This window comes from Macrotis lagotis, chromosome 4, assembly GCF_037893015.1.
Source record: "Macrotis lagotis isolate mMagLag1 chromosome 4, bilby.v1.9.chrom.fasta, whole genome shotgun sequence".
Taxonomy (NCBI): Eukaryota; Metazoa; Chordata; class Mammalia; order Peramelemorphia; family Peramelidae; genus Macrotis; species Macrotis lagotis.
The window spans coordinates 170,338,285-170,351,912 of NC_133661.1; the positions used below are offsets into that span (position 1 = coordinate 170,338,285).

The 13,628-nt window shown below is 37.2% G+C and overlaps 1 long non-coding RNA gene across 1 annotated transcript in view; it reads left to right on the forward strand.

Annotated features, from left to right (window-relative positions):
• The window catches only part of LOC141520079 (uncharacterized), a 36,664-nt gene extending 32,754 nt beyond the window's left edge, over window positions 1-3,910 (forward strand). The window contains exon 3 of the long non-coding RNA XR_012477538.1: window positions 3,451-3,910. This is a non-coding gene — a long non-coding RNA (uncharacterized LOC141520079). The remainder of the gene's footprint in view (window positions 1-3,450) is intronic.
• Window positions 3,911-13,628: the final 9,718 nt, after the last annotated feature.

Below are 13,628 nucleotides of genomic sequence, written 5' to 3' on the forward strand. Positions count from 1 at the left end.
TGTGTAAGACATGTTTCTCCTATATTTGAAGTACAATGCCAGAACTGAGGAGGTCTGGTCCTGTCTCTTTATGCAATTGGCACTCATTACTAAATAAATTGATATATTTAGCAGCTTAAACCTCTTTCCTTAGTCATCTCATCTTTCACTTGCCACAGAGTGACAGGATTGAATTCTTGCTTTAGGGAATCAATTTGTCGTCTGAACTGAAGATGGACCAGTGTGGGAAGAGACTTAAAATAAGCATATTCACCTGAAGTCTATTTCAATGGAGTAGATGTGCAGTGATGATGACCTATAATAGAGTGGTTATAGTGGCAAAGGAGAGAAGAGATGGTGTAAATATGTAATCAACAGGTGTTTGGCAATACTTGGAATACAGGTTCAGGGGAGAGGAAAGCAGAGAAGTGAGAGATACTGGGAAGTCATGGATAACTCTTAGGTTGAAAGACTGAGGGAGTAGAGGATAATGATGACCTTTGTAGTGCTAGGGAAGGTAAAAGGGAAGGAGGGGGAAGGTGTGAGGGGAAGATCCTGAGTTTCATTCTGGACCTATTTAGTTAAGATATCTACTTGACATCAAGGTTGAAATGTCTGAAAGGCAGCTGGAGACATGAAAATGGATAGGAGAGTGAGGTGGAATAGGTAGATTTGAGAATCATCAGCATAGAGGTGGTAATGAAGCCTGTGGAAACTGATGAGATCATCAAAGGAAATAGTATAGAAAGATAAGATAAGAGAGCCAAGACAGAAGCCTAAAGGACACTTATGGTTAGAGAACATGGTCTGGATGAGGATCAAGCAAAGCAGACTTTGAAGGAGCATAAGGTGGATAGGAAGAGAAGCAGAAGAGAGTAGTATCCTAAAAACTTTGAGAGAGGAGCGTACCAAAGAAGAGAGAGTGATTAGTAGTGTCAAAGGAGAATGAGGATCTAAAAAAGGCCATTGGATTTGGTAACCAAGATCACTGATAACTTGTAAAAAGCAGTTTGGGTGGAATAATATCAGAAGCTCTATTATAAGGGGTTAAGGAGAGAGAGAAAGAGAGAGAGAGAGAGAGAGAGAGAGAGAGAGAGAGAGAGAGAGAGAGAGAGAGAGAGAGAGAGAGAAGAGAAAGAAGTGACCTACTAAAGACTACTTTTTGGAGGAGTTTGGTTGCAAAGGGCAGAAGAGATATAGGACTATAGTTTGCAGGACTGGAAAGCTCCAGTAAGGGTTTTTTCAAGATTGAAGAGACATGGACATGTTTGTAGGCAGTGCAGGGGGAAGTAAGGAGGGAGAGACTGAAAATAAGGGTGAATAGAATAGGGGTGACAGAAGGATCAATCTATTAGAGACAGAATGAAACAGGATCACTTGAACAGGTAGAAGGTTCAATTTGGTTAAGGAATAAGGCCACTTCAACATTGGAGAAAGGGGTTGAAGGAAGAGAAAGCAGTAGAAAGAAGGTAGCTACATGATAGCTAAATGTATGGAGGTGGTACATTTGTGAGTGATGGTAAAATCATCTTTGTGAGTGGAGGAATAAATTATGGGAGGGTAAGCAGGTTGAGGAACTCAGTGGTTAGGGTATTTGAGGGGAGACTCAATATCTTTGTTGATGTCTCCTATTATGAGGGTTGGAGTTTGGGAGGAGAGAAAAATTGTGAGACATGTAATCAGAATCATAATTCCCTCTACATATACAGCTTTAGAGTAAACACCTTGGGCTTCCTGTCAAGCTGGTTACATTATCAGGCAGAGGTGAGGAGGGGGTACATTCCCATTAGAAGTGAAATAAGTACTTTTTATTTGAATAAGTAAGGATACCATTTAGATTGGACCATTAAGTTTGTGAAATGAAACAACAGTAATAAGACTGAATAACTGTAACAAGGTAGGGTCAGATTCTTAGATATGTTAAATGGTAAATGGGGCATTTTTATTAACCCCTGTAGGTAATAGTGAATTTACTGAATGAGGATGTGACATGGTAAGATACACACTTTAGAAAAACAACTCTGGCAGCTGTGTGGAGCATGCATTGGAGTGGGAAGGGGAATGAAGAAGGGAAATCAATTAGGAGATTGTTACAATGACCCAGGGGAATGGTGGCACTCTGTGAGTTATTGTTTCTGTGGGATAAGTAGCACACATATTTTATAGATAAAGAACCCACAATAAAGATAAATATTTTCCATATTTTATAGATAGGAACCTAAAGATGCATACTTAGTTACTGGTGGGGTAAAACTGGAATATAGATCTTCTGACACCAGTTATAGTATTCTCTTTATTATATCCCATTGTTTCTCTTGTTATTTGCTGTGCTTCTCCAATCTGAACTATGTGTTAACCAGCTAGGTTTATAGTAGCTAAGAGACCTGGGTCTGAAGTCAGGAGGATCAGAGTTCAAATTAGTCTTCAGTTGCTCACTTAGGTCACAGATGCCTCTGAGCTGAATAACTACCTCAACCTCCCAGGGCGTTGTGAGGGTCTGCCAAGATCACAATTGTGAAGTGCTGAGCACAATGTGGGGAACTTGGTAGGTGCTTATTCCCCCCTTGCATTTCCCATGACAATCTATGAACAAAAACACTTCAAAGACTCATATGCTCAAGTACCCAAAGAGATTGGTGAATTCATTGACTGAAATTTCATTCATTAACATCTAATGTTCATCTTCATCTGAATCTATCAGGTCAAAATTCACCCATGGATATCCATTTTTAGGTAACATATCAAAGCTTTTTAACTATGTAACTCGAAAAGAGAGAGAGAGAGAGAGAGAGAGAGACAGAGACAAAGATACAAAGACAGATTAAGAGAGAGAAGAGAGACATAAAGAGAGTCAGAGACAGAGATAGAAGAGACAGAGACAGACACTGAAGGAAGGAAGGGAGGGAGGGAAAGAAGAAAGAAGAGAGGAAGGAAAGAAAGGAAGAAAGGAGGAAGGGAGAGGATAAGGTAGGGAGGGAGTGTGGGAAAAGAAAGAAAGAAGATGCAAAGATAGATTGAGAGTCTCAAAGTTGAAAAACTTGAATCCATGTCCCTGGCTATATGTTTCTCAATTCTCTAAGATGAATTATTGCAGAGAAGTTACAGATCTGATTTGAGGGAAAGATCATCCTCTAGGGTGGAGTGTCACATATAAGCTGGTATCCTGAGTGTCAAAGGAAATGACACAGATTAAAATATAATTGGGAAACATTTAACAAAATAAACAACTACAAGAAAACATAGATAATGTTAATATATGGTTTTCAAATTCACCTTGTTTCCTACAGGAATCCCTTTGTATGGTTTAATTGCCCCTGTTCCTATTAGAGTTTGATGCCCCCATTAAATCAAGCTTGGGTGCTCCCTGTCTCTCCAACAACAAAAATTAATGTTTAAATGGGTATGTCATAACTGTAAACAGCTATCCAATACTGAAGTAGATTAATACAAAGACTTGATCTCTTTTTATAGATACAGAAACAGCTGAATCCAGTCTAAATCACTTGTTGAACATCACACAGCCAGGAAATGGAAGATTCAGGATTGAAACCCAGATCTTTTAAATTCCAATTCAGAAATGGCAGGCCCCCCCAAGCCCTGCCGGCTCTCTCTTCAATTGTCTGCCTCTCCTTTGCCATTTCAGATTAAGATGAAATTTTGAGTGTCATGTTGACCTGCTTCATTATGATCAGTTAGCACTCAGTTTACCAATTGTTGTTCCAGTGAGTTGCACAGTAAAAACCCTTGGTAGTTTACCTGAAAAGCAATGATGATGACTTATGGGCTCAAGTACATAATATTTCTTTTCTGTATTTTATCTAGCTCAATAAGTGCTTATATCTCTGGATCCAGGAAAAACTGTTTATTCTCAAGAACTGACATCCCATTAAAAAGAAAATAAACTAAACATCAGGATTAGCCCCCAGGCTTCCATCATGTCTTCTGCTCAAACATTTTGTATATTTTTTTTCTCCTGTCAGTTCTTCATACCTAATCCACAAATTTCTATACAAGGTAAAATCATGTTATATGCGTTGTTTAAAAAAAAGAATCAAACTATCTTGAGATTTAGAGAATTCTGGGGTGGGGGTGGTGAAGGGGAAAAAAGGAATTTAGCTGTTTCAATTCCATCACTCTTTTTTTTCTTTAAATTTCAATCTAGCAATCATTTAGCAAGCACTCACTAGGTAGAAGACATTGTGTTAGGCTGGGGTTACAAAAGAAAAAAAAAATCCAGTCACTGGCCCTGAAGGGAGGAGGAATTAATTTAGCTGGCTTTAGTTAGATATTGCACATATCACATCTGTTTCTCTGGGGTTTGGTATCTCATAAAACAAAATTGCAGGCATTCTTTTCAACAAACATCTACTTGCATTTAGGTTCAACTAAATGCAAGGCACTGTTCAAAGAGAGAAATATTTCAAGAGGTAGTTATTAAACACCTACTATGTTCCAACACTTTGTAAAATACTAGAAATAAAATAATTAAATATTTCCTGGCCTAAAGGAGTTTATACTCTACTAGGGAGAGGAAACAGGACAGATAAGAAAAAAAAAACATATGAAATAAATACAAATTAATTACTGGGGCAGAGGAAGGAGAAACTAAGAGACTCCATGTAGGAGGTAGCATTTCAACTGAAACTCCCTAAGACTTTGTTACAGGAAAAAGTGCTAATTTGTTTTGTTAGAGTTTCCTCACTTATTGTTCCCTTTATCAAAGAAATCACAGGTCTAGAGTTTATTCCTATGTAAAAACAAATGTGTTGAATTGAATGAGTTTGTTTTTTCATTTTATCTACAATGATGATCAAATGGTTTATTTCTGAGGCAATAGGATACAACCAGAGAATCTCTGATGCAAAGAACCCCAGAAACTGCCTAGTTCATCTGAATAAGTTCACCTGAATAACAATCTCTTTTTTCTTTACTGACTGCCCCCTCCCCTCAAGTCAACTTGGACCCAGACTCTACTTAATCTGCTCAATGGGTAACCATTACCTCTCGGGGCAATTCCACTTTTCCGACAAATAGATATTCATTTCAGTTCAAGGGATTCATTTCAATTCATTCAATTCAAACAATCTGCTGATAATTTCTCTCATCATGGCTTTCATTCTCCAATGAAAATGAATGTTATTTTGCTTTTTTCTGTGTTCCTGAACTGTAGAATCTAATTTTCAGTTATGCACCAAGAATTATTCTAGGTGAGAAATGTTTCAAGTACCATAGTATATTATAGGGATTAAAAAAACAAACAAAAAAAAACACTTCTTGCCTTCAAGGAATTTACATTCTACCAAGGGAAAGAGGTCACAATAGATTAGGAAGATTTTCCTTACATCAAATCTAAATCAGTTGTACAAGTTACATTCTCTAGTTCTGCCCTCTGGATCTAAGTTCCTCTAATTCCTCTTCCAATGACAGCCTTTCAAATACTGAAAGACCACCATTATACCGGATTGTTTTTTTTTTTTTCAGGCTAAATACCTTCAATTCTTTCAATCTAAACTGTATGTTATGATCTCCAGGTCTGTCACCATACTGATGATCCTTCTCTGGACACACTAATTTGCTACTGTACTTCTTAATATGTGGTAGAAACTCAAGGAGTGAACTAAGTGATTCCAATGAGCTAGTCTTAAAAAGATCTAAGGCTCAACTATAATGTATAATAATAATAATAATAATAATAATAATAATAATAATAATAATAATAATAGCTATGTAGAGCTACTTTTATGTCACTATATGTGATTTTATTAGCACAGTCAACACAACTTTCCAAAGATAAGGCAAGTGAAATGACCTCTCCAAACTTTGCCTGTAAAAAAAATGTTGAAAGTGACAAAACATAGGGCGGCTAGGTGGCACAGTGGATAAAGCACCGGCCCTGGAGTCAGGAGTACCTGGGTTCAAATTCAGTCTCAGACACTTAATGATTACCTAGTTGTGTGGCCTTGGGCAAGCCACTTAACCCCATTTGCCTTGCAAAAACCTTAAAAAAAAAGAAAGTGACAAACTATAATAAACTCCAAGCCCTAAATCCCTCTTGAAATGCCACTAATCCTTTGTGATTACTGAAAGAATTGTTCCCTTCCAGTTCCAGAGAGAGCAGTTTTACCCTAGGGAGGCTTGGAAAGGTTTCTGCTGCTACTGAAGTTCATAGGAAAATTTATTTTAGTGTTGGAAATGACCTTAAAGTTCATCTAGTTTAACCTTTTTTTTACAGATCAAAAAGATGAAAGCCTGAAAGGGAAATGACTTGTCCAAGGTCATTCAGGTAGAAGGTGACAGAATAGACATATAAATTCTGCTTTTATTCATCTAAATAAAGGACATTTCCCCTCTGCTTTTTTGTGTCATACTACAAAAAAATTGGATTCTATAGTTCAGGAACATAACAAAAAGCAAAATAGCATTTCATTTTCATTGGAGAATGACTGAAAGCAATGATGAGAGAAATTATTTGGAAGCAAACATTGGCTCACTAATAAAGGTATTTTGTATCAAAATCCATGGTTTCCCACCCACCTTTCTTTTTATAGATTTGGGAGAAAACACATTAACCTGTCCAAATATAACCTCTTGAACTTGGGTCAGATTTTAATTTACCTTTCCCACTAAGCTGTCTGAAGGTATGACATAAGAGGTGGAATGTTTGTTTCTCATTATCACTTACAAATTTGAGTTTCTGGGCTCTCAAACTTCCCATAGATCCATCTAGCAGACTTCACAGATGTTTCAGAAAGATGAAATTGCATTTTGAATAATGAAATCTGCTTTCACCTCCTTAAATTCCACTTTAGAACTCTCTTTAGAAACATTGTTTGGATGCCTGCCCTTTGATATGAGTGTGAAAAAAAATTGTAAAGGTATTTCTTCCTAGCTCCCTGAATTTTGCTATAGTGAATCTAGATCTATGAGTTCCCAGGCTCATAACAGATCTTTCAATGAGTTTATTGTTATTCTTCAATAAATATTTATTAAGCACCTATTATTTATAAAGCACTGTAGTGAGAAAGCTAACTTTGAAAATAGGAACACCTATTTTCAAGTTCTTTCTCTGATATCATACTGGTTGCTGTCCCATATCATAAAACCTGTCAGTGATCTAGAAAACTCTAAGAGTAAAAGTTACAGAAAAAGTTTCTGACTTGAATTAGGAGAGGAAATTTTCTCATCTTGGAATTCTCTATACAATGAAACCACAGGGCCAGCCCCTAATTCTATCTCATAAAGAATTCAGTAGAAAGAAAATAGGGGTAGCTAGATAGTTCAGTAATTAGATAACCATACCTGGAGTCAGGAAGACACATCCTTTTGAGTTCAGAAGGTCTTAGACACTTATTGACTAAGTGAACCTGGGCAAGTCACTTTAATCCAGTTTATCTCAGTTTCCTCATCTGTAAAAAAAATGCTGGAGAAGGAAATGGCAAACCAGTCCAGTATTCAGTTAAAAAAAAAAAACCTAAATGGGATCACAGAGGGTCAGATATGACTGAAAAATGAACAAACAAAAGGGAGATAGAGGAAGAATGATCTGCTAAGAGGCTATTTCATTAGTTGGATGGTAATAAAGAGGGAGTAGAGCAGATAATGGATTAGATAGAGGTCTTATAGGTGGACTTGACAGGATATCATATGATAAATATAAGAGATAAGGAAAAGAGAAGAACCAAGGGCAATCCAGTGGGGAAAGAATGAACACTTACAGAATTACTGGGACAGAAGAAATGGAAGGTATGGAGTGAAAGGAGGTGAATTTGGGAAGTGTTGAGTTTGAGATTCAAGTGAGTCATAAAGGAAGAGAAACCATGAAGGTTTATGAAGAGAAAATATCTGGAGCTATGAAGGGAAGCCAGAGTTAGAAATTTTGTTGTTTAGTCCCTTTGGACTTGAGGATCTTCAGGTTTTCTTGGAAAAGATACTAAAGTGGTTTGCCATTTCCTTCCCCATTTTTTACAGATGAGGAACTGAGGCAAATGGGGGTAAGTGACTTGATCAGGGTCATAAAACTAGTAAGTGTCTTGAGGCCAAATTTGAATTCAGATCTTCCTGATTCTAAGCCCAGGGCTTTATCCACTGTACCACTAGCTGCCATAGTGGGTGATTACTGAATCTGACTGACCACAGATTTACCCCAGCAGGAGTAGAGGCACCTTCATCATCACCCAAAGAAATTATACAAGACATTGTGCTATAGGACTAAAAAGAGCATGCCCTGCAGATAAGGACAGGTTTTTCTCCAAGACTGGAGCGGGGAGGCAGGCTGTAGTACTTCAGGGACACATTTTTAAGGCTAAACTCTAAGGAAGATTCTAGATGCTTAGCAAAACTTAAAGGTTACAGAAAGGCTAAAGTTTCCTAAAACTGAAAAGCCAAATCTTCATTATGCTGACTGCAAGACTATTGCTAACCTTTTGGCTATTCTGTCCCTGAGGCTGTGCTGATGGTAGGAATGTTCTGCACCTGAAACTGAGCCTGTTCCACTAACTCACTTTTTTTTTAAGAAATCTTAGATGGGGGTGGCTAGGTAGCATAGTGGATAAAGCACGGCCCTTGGAGTCAGGAGTACCTGGGCTCAAATCCGGTCTCAGACACTTAATAATTACCTAGCTGTGTGGCCTTGGGCAAGCCACTTAACCCCGTTTGCCTCGCAAAAACCTAAAAAAAAAAATCTTAGATGAAGGACTTTGCCTGGTATAGAGGGTTGAAAGGATCCTATCTAAATAGATGGTCAAATGAGCTAATTTTCCTTGTGATTTCCAAAGCCTCATTTCCCTGCCCCACCCCCACCTTCCCAATTAAGCACCTTCCCAATTAAGCAAAACGTCTACTGCCTCCTCCACTATCTAAATTCTTTGAATCATCCTTTGGTCTACTTTTTTTTTTTTTTGCAAGGCAAACGGGGTTAAGTGGCTTGCCCAAGACCACACAGCTAGGTAATTACTAAGTGTCTGAGACCGGATTTGAACCCAGGTACTCCTGACTCCAGGGCCAGTGCTTTATCCACTACGCCACCTAGCTGCCCCTCTTTGGTCTACTTCTTAATCAAGGTCCTCTTCAATCTCCCTCTTCAACCTACAGAAAGCTGGAATGGTCACCGTCAATCCCTCCTGCTTCTCCTTCTGATTAGATGGCTACTCTCAGAATGTCCTTTAAGGAAGGTAGTGAGACCAAGAGAATTTCATTCTTCTCCTGGCCATGGTCCTGATTCTTTTGTGCCCTCATTCTTCTGCCGCTTCCCAACCTTCCTTCAGCCTCCTTTTATATATTAACTGCTCGTGTTAGAATATAAACTCCTTGAGGGTATGAACTGTCTTTCTTTCTATTTGTAAAGTGTCTTGGGACATAGCAAACAAATACTTTATTAAAATGTTTGTTGATGGACAGACCAGATTGGTCTCTTTTTGCCAGAAAGAGAAAGGAGTATGACTGAATAATGAAATGGCACTGTGCCCTTTGTATTATTAATAATTTTTCTTTTTACTCCATGAGCAAGGTTTCCGGTCTTCTCTGGTTTGGAGCCAGAGAAAACATCATGCACACAAGGGAGAGAGAGAGAGAAGTCTTCCAGATTCCCATCTAGGTTATCAAAATTCTGCAGGTAGAAAATGTTACCTTCATCTTAGTTGTTTAATGTAGAGGAAACACCATGGGAAAAGACCTCTCCTCCAACTGCCAGAGCCTTTGCAGAAGGCCTGAGTTCCCCCTTATTCTTTTTTGTTTTGTTTTTGCAAGGCAAAAGGGGTTAAGTGGCTTGCCCAAGGCCACACAGCTAGGTAATTATTAAGTGTCTGAGATCGGATTTGAACCCAGGTACTCCTGACTCCAGGCCTGGTGCTTTATCCATTATGCTGCCTAGCCGCCCCATTCCCCCTTATTCTTTTCAAGAAATCACTTTGTTGAGTTTATTCTTTCATTTTTTTCTAATATTTTTCATTTAAAAAAAGCTCTGGTTGCAGCTATGATTCTTTTTTTAAGTTTATTTTTATTAAAGATATTATTTGCGTTTTACAATTTCCCCCCCAATCTTACTTCTCTCCCCCCACTCCCCCATGGAAAGCAATCTGTCAGTCTTTACTTTATTTCCATGTTGTACTTTGATCCAAATTGGGTGTGATGAGAGAGAGATCATATCCTTAAAGAAGAGACAAGAAGTCTAAGAGGTAACAAGATCAGACAATAAGATACCTGTTTTTTCCTAAATTAAAGGGAATAGTCCTTGAACTTTGTTCAAACTCCACAGCTCCTTATCTGGATACAGATGGCACTCTCCTTTGCAAACAGCCCAAAATTGTTCCCGATTGTTGCACTGATGGAATGAGCAAGTCCTTCAAAGTTATCATCACCCCCCATGTTGCTGTTAGGGTGCACAGTGTTTTTTCTGGTTCTGCTCATCTCACTCAGCATCAGTTCATGCAAATCCTTCCAGGCTTCCCTGAAATCCCATCCCTCCTGGTTTCTAATAGAACAATAGTGTTCCATGACATACATATACAATAGTTTGCTAAGCCATTCCCCAATTGAAGGACATTTACTTGATTTCCAATTCTTTGCCACCACAAACAGAGCTGCTATAAATATTTTTGTACAAGTAATGTTTTTACCCTTTTTCATCATCTCTTCAGAGTATAGACCCAGTAGTGGTATTGCTGGGTCAAAGGGTATGCACATTTTTGTTGCCCTTTGGGCGTAGTTCCAAATCAGCTATGATTCTTTTAGGGCAGCTACATGGTGCTGGTGGATAGAGCACTAGACTTGAAATCAGGGAGGTGCTTCTTTCTTGAGTTCAAATCCTACCTCAGACACTGTGTGACCACCTTTCCCCCCAGTAACTTAACCTTATTTGCCTATGTTTCCTCATCTGTAAAATGAGTTGGAGAAAAAATGACAAGTCACTCCTGTGGTTTTTACTAAGAAAAACCCAAATGGGATCATGAAGAGTCACATGAATGAACATGTCTATTTTAGATATTCTCTTAGAATCTCTAACTTCATAGAATTCCAACTTAGATGCCACCTCATTCCAAAAAAAGCCTTTCTTGATTCCCTGTTGTTAGTATTCTTCTTTCCATAGCCATTTTTAATCATTTACTTGTATTATTTATGTGTGTGTATATTGCTTCTGCTGCCCTATGTATTCTCCTCAAAGATAGGAATTGTCAGGGCAGCTAGGTGGTGCAGTGGATAGAGCACAGGCCTTGGAGTCAGGAGTCCCTTAGTTCAAATCTGGCCTCAGACACTTAATATCCTAGCTATGTGGCCTTGGGCAAGCCACTTAACCCCCATTGCCTTTCACAAACTAAAAAAATAAAAAGATAGGAATTGTCATAATTTTTGTTTGCCTAATCAGGGTGCTTACACCAGCAGTTGGCATAGTTTAATGATGTTTAATGAAATGGTATTGAATTGAATGATCCTATAAACATCTGACTTTAGAATTTTTCTAGATACCATTCTACTCTTTTGATATCTTAAATGTATTATTTAAATGATGCCAAATAGTAAAGGAACTCTTTGAGTATCTTCTTGAGTTTCTAAGACTTTTCAGCAGATTAGAAGCCATGAAGATTTCCATGTCCTTTTGACTTACAGGAGACTTCTTTGTACTTACTGCTCTTTTTATGGTACTTCTTGGTGATTCTTTCTAATCTGATGAATTCATCTAGAATTTGTGTCACATCTCCAGTGATTATCACATAAAACTGGACAAATTTATTTTGAATTGAATTAAGAGGAAGTTAGACTTCTATATACCTTCAAATATCAAATACCCCTCACATTCTATTTGCTTAGCACATGACTGGCACATAGTAGGCTCTTAATGAATATTTATTAATTTATCAGTTGAAATTCACTATTGTCAGAAGAGTTGATTCTGGGTTTTATTTTCTAATTTCTTTCATCCTCTGGTTCTCCCAATTCCAGTGTAGAGCATGGGACAGCATTAATGATATGGACATTGAGATACAAATAAATTAAAATAAAATTATTGTTTTGCAGACATTTGGAGAATTCCTGTAAAATGCCTAATATATCCTGGGATGTTACAAATTCATATGTAGCAATTATTGTCTTGGACAAATGAGAAAAACTGCATGTTGAAGTATAGAGAATACTAGACTCAGTGTCAGAAGCTTTGGGTTTAAGTCATAGGATCATAGAATCTATAGCTCTAATATTCGCTGTTTCTACATCAGATGTCTAATTGACTTTGTAAAATGGACCCTTAACATAATTACTTAATCTGGAAGCAGATTAAGCAAGCTCAGAGAGAAAAGAAATGTACATATCCAGTTCCAATAGAGGAAAAAGATTTGGTTGCTCATTTTTTGTTTTTACATCTTGGTTATTTCTGAAAATATCCCTCCACACCCTGTTTCCCTCCTTCCCCACCCTACTTCTCTACCTTAAAAAAAGTAAAATACTTATGTAAAGATACTGGTTACAATGAACATATCTGACAATGTGTAAAATTTTGCACATGAGTATTTTTTCTCTAGTAATAAAATAGATAATGATGTCTTTAATCCTCACTGGTTTTACCAGTTATTCAGAACTATGCTTCCCTTTAGTTATTTTCTTAAAATTTATATTATTGTAGTCACCTTGAACATATCTTTTTTGGTTTTGATTGATTTCAGTTTGTCTCATTTTTATTCAAATTTTTACAGACCTCTTAATTATTGAAATAATGAAATTTGATATTCCTGATATTTGTATACTTGAGCTGTGCAATTTATAAGCAACAAGTTTAAGCCTTTCAGAAATTCCTTCCACCATGATGATGCAAGGCTGTCAGTTAGGTGTGTTTCAGCATTTTCCTAGGTTCTCATCCCATAGAATTGAGTGATCCACGAGGTTTGTTCTTTAAACTATTTCCCAAATGATGACACAGTTTGTTTCCAATTCTTTGCTAACACACACACACACACACACACACACACACACACACACACACACACACACATTATTGTCCTGAATATTTCAGTTTATACTAGACATTTCTAACTCCACCTTTAGTGTGTACATTAACCTTTCCTCAGCTTGTTTCTTGAATGACATAAAAAATAAATTTGTGTTATATCATTTTTTTGTTTCTATCACCTGTATTTGATTCAGTATTCCTCCCCTTCTTCCAGAGTCATTTCATATAACTAATAAAACTCATTAAAGGAATAAAAATGAAATAAAACATCAATATATTAAAAAGGTCTAAAAGCACGTGTATTGTACTACATTCATGTCCCTCCCACATCTGCAAAAGAGAGAGATGAGAGTGTCTTCTATTATCTCTTCTTTGCAGCCATATTTGTCCCTGATTATTTTATAATATTAAATTTTGTTCTGTGGGTGCTTCTTCCATGAAAATTATTTTAATCATGCTTGCTGGAGATATTTAGGCACTGCTTACTTTACTCCTTTTGTTTATTAATTGTCAATTCAAAATCGGCTAAAATTGGGATATTATATGGTACAATGGAAAGCATATTGGGTTTAGAGTCTCAAATTTCAGCTCTACTGTACAGTGATTCTGGGTTTTATTTTCAATTTCTTTCATCTTGGGTTTGAGTCATAGGATCATAGAATCTATAGCTCTAATGTTCTCTGTTTCTACATTAGATGTCTAATTGACTTTGTAA